At 35.1% G+C, this 3,501-nt stretch overlaps 1 long non-coding RNA gene across 1 annotated transcript; it reads right to left on the minus strand.

Moving 5' to 3' along the window:
• Positions 1 to 571: 571 nt before the first annotated feature.
• LOC116655722 lies at positions 572 to 2,295 on the minus strand. The gene is made up of 2 exons (XR_004310771.2): positions 1,881 to 2,295; positions 572 to 1,825 (listed from the first exon to the last, which is right to left on the minus strand). It is a non-coding gene; the product is annotated as an uncharacterized LOC116655722 (long non-coding RNA).
• Between the last annotated feature and the right edge of the window lie 1,206 nt (positions 2,296 to 3,501).

Raw genomic sequence — 3,501 nt, forward strand, 5'->3', positions numbered from 1 at the left:
TGTCCGTCTGTCCGTCGGTCCGTCTGTCCGTCTGTCTGTCTGTCCGTCTGTCCGTCTGTCCGTTTCTACGCAAACTAGTCTCTCAGTTTTAAAGCTATCGAGTTGAAACTTTGCACACACCCTTCTTTCCTTTGCAGGCAGTATATAAGTCGGAACGGCCGGGATCGGTCGACTATATCCTATAGCTGCCATATAACTGATTGATCGGAAATGCCATAACTTTGGTGTTTTTTAAGTTAGAGGGTTGGGACTTTCCACACATGTTATATTTGACCAACATATCTTGTGTGCAAAATTTCATAAGGATCGGCCGACTATATCCTATAGCTGTCATAGAACGATCGAAATTGGCATAACTTTGGTGTTTTTTAAGTTAGAAAGATGGGATTTGGTACAGATTACTCTTTTGGCAAAATAATTCGATATGCCAAATTTCATAAGGATCGGCCAACTATATACGATCCGTTACATATCTAATAATATAAGATGCGTGGCGCCACCTAGCGGACTGCGACTGAACTGCAAGGGTATTTAAACTTCGGCTCCGCCCGAAGTTAGCTTTCCTTTCTTGTTTTAAAGTAATATATTTTCACAAACTTCAGCTTAACTTTAGGATCTTACAATAATAAAAGAGAAGTAATTTCATGTTCAATTCAGGTATGATCTTAGAATTTTGGGTTAATTAACATTATTGGCTAAAACCTAGCTTAATAATATAGTATAATAATAATAATAATAAGGTGGACCTCATTCATTATTTGAGATTTAAAATTGACAACAAATTTTAAGATGCTAAGTTGCTCTATTTGAGTTCGAATGCACTTGAAGGTTTAGGCTAGCAAAAAAAAAAAAAACAAATGACGAAAGCAAAACAAACAAGCACCTGCTGTCTGCAAGCTTATCGGCTTGGCAGAGATTATTGATATGAGCATGGCAGAATAGCATAATTGCCCGATTGATAGGTAATTTGTTTTTTTTTTTTTCATATACAGTTTTTTTTTTCTTTTAAATCTTACAAACCAGTTCTTAGAATTTTTAACCTCCTACACATTCTGATCTTTTAAAATTTTTCTCTTTTAGGCATTTAGTTATCTTTTAGGTTTTATTTTTTTGTTCACTCACCCCAATGTGATGATCCTCGATGAAGGCCTTCATGTTGGAGTCTCGTAGAGGTTGGGCTGATTAGTTGAGAGGTTGAATTTCTTAAATATATCTTACAACTACATTATTTCTCTTTTTGCATGCCTTTCCTTATTTACATTTTTGTTTTTCTTTAGTTCAATTCGAGTTCGTAGAATTTAATGTACTTTAATAGAATTCATAATTTCTTTTCACAATATATATATTTTTTTTTTTTTCTTTAAATTTCTAGTTCAATATAAGTTCATACTATTTTAATGTAATTGAATATAATTATTACTATTATTTTTCTATATCTATAATTTCTTTCGTATTCATTTCTTTTACATCTAATTTTTTTTCTTTTCTAAATTTCTAGTTCAATATAAGTTTGTAATATTTTAATGTAATTTAATTTTTGTGTTTGTGAACAACAACAGAAATGTAATACACGATTGGAAGGCGACTCTCGTTCGCTATTGTATACTTTGATATCGTTTTATATTTATAGGTGATATCCGAAATTTCTCCTATCCGGTGTATCAGTATTGATTTGCGAATAAATGTAGACGGGATAGACTAAGTGGGTGTTTTTTTTATTTTTGATAGGGTTACTCATCCTGATAAAAACTATTTGTAATGATCCAGGTAGGGAATCCAGGTGGTGCGGGTGGGACTCTTGTGGATTTTCGGCCATAGAAGACGCCTTATGGAAACAAGGTTGAGATAAAAATTCGGCTGGCGAGCTTGAAAATCATTACCTGATCCCAGGCTAGGTTTGTTTGCGACTTTAATGATGTCTTTGCTTCACTTCTTTGCCCAATGATGTGTGGGGATTTTTCAGATTTAATTTGTTTTATTTTGTTGTGATCACTTTGCACGTGTTTCACCCACTTGATTTATGTATATGTTGTAGCTGGTACTAAGGTGTGCGTCTGCTTAGTTTGACAGCTCAAAAAAGAAAAAGACTTTTGACGGCACCTAATAAGCTGCTAGGGCTAATGTCAAGGTAAGTACTAACGCCTAGTATGCACATTAGGAATGAATAAAACAAAAAAAAATTGCTAACACCTATCGATAAAAGTGGAGAGTTTCGTTAAGATTAGACGTTATTCTAATCTAATTTTTTTTAAACTCGAATGGGCAGCACAGGTGACCATTACACTGTCAGAGTGAACTCGTGGATCTTAAAGACTATAAGCGACACTGCTCTTAATTTAGGCACGGTGACTCCTGCAAATAAACCGCAGGCCCCGTTTGTTTCAAGCTTATGCCACGCCCCCGACCGCCCCCAAAAATTTCATATTTCGGTACCGCCAGTTCAAGCGAGTATTTTGAAAAAGTTTGAATGCCAAACTGTTTCACTGTCTAATTTATGACCACAGAACAAAATTCAGTCAAATCGGACCACTTTTAGAGGAGTTATAGACTTTTCATTCTTTAGAGGAGTTATAGACTTTTCATATTGCATTCCTGCTGGATTGTTATTTATTCCAACACTTATAAAATTATGAAACCAAAAATTTTGTTGGGAAATCTATATTTTAATAGATAAAATAAAGTTTGGGTGAAAAAGATGCGTACTCCTTTCTTTTTTTTATTTTCGTCTCTACTTATCTGTCAGAGTGAACTCGTGGATCTTAAAGACTATAAGCGACACTGCTCTTAATTTAGGCACGGTGACTCCTGCAAATAAAACGCAGGCCCCGTTTGTTTCAAGTTTATGCCGCGCCCCCGACCGCCCCCAAAAATTTCATATTTCGGTACCGCCAGTTCAAGAAAGTACTTTGAAAAAGTTTGAATGCCAAACTGTTTCACTGTCTAATTTATGACCACAGAACAAAATTCAGTCAAATCGGAACACGTTTTAGAGGAGTTATAGACTTTTCATTCTTTAGAGGAGTTATAGACTTTTCATTTTGATTCCTGCTGGATTGTTATTTATTTCAACACTTATAAAATTATGAAACCAAAAATTTTGTTGGGAAAAAGATGCGTACTCCTTTCTTTTTTGTTATTGTCGTATCTAGTTATCTGTCCGAGTGAACTCGTGGATCTTAAAGACTATAAGCGACACTGCTCTTAATTTAGGCACGGTGACTCCTGCAAATAAAACGCAGGCCCCGTTTGTTTCAAGTTTGTGCCACGCCCCCGACCGCCCCAAAAATTTCATATTTCGGTACCGCCAGTTCAAGAAAGTACTTTGAAAAAGTTTGAATGCCAAACTGTTTCACTGTCTAATTTATGACCACAGAACAAAATTGAGTCAAATCGGAACACCTTTTAGAGGAGTTATAGACTTTTCATTCTTTAGAGGAGTTATAGACTTTTCATTTTGATTCCTGCTGGATTGTTATTTATTCCAACACTTATAAAATTATG

This window comes from Drosophila ananassae (assembly GCF_017639315.1).
Source record: "Drosophila ananassae strain 14024-0371.13 chromosome Y unlocalized genomic scaffold, ASM1763931v2 tig00000180, whole genome shotgun sequence".
Lineage (NCBI taxonomy): Eukaryota > Metazoa > Arthropoda > Insecta > Diptera > Drosophilidae > Drosophila > Drosophila ananassae.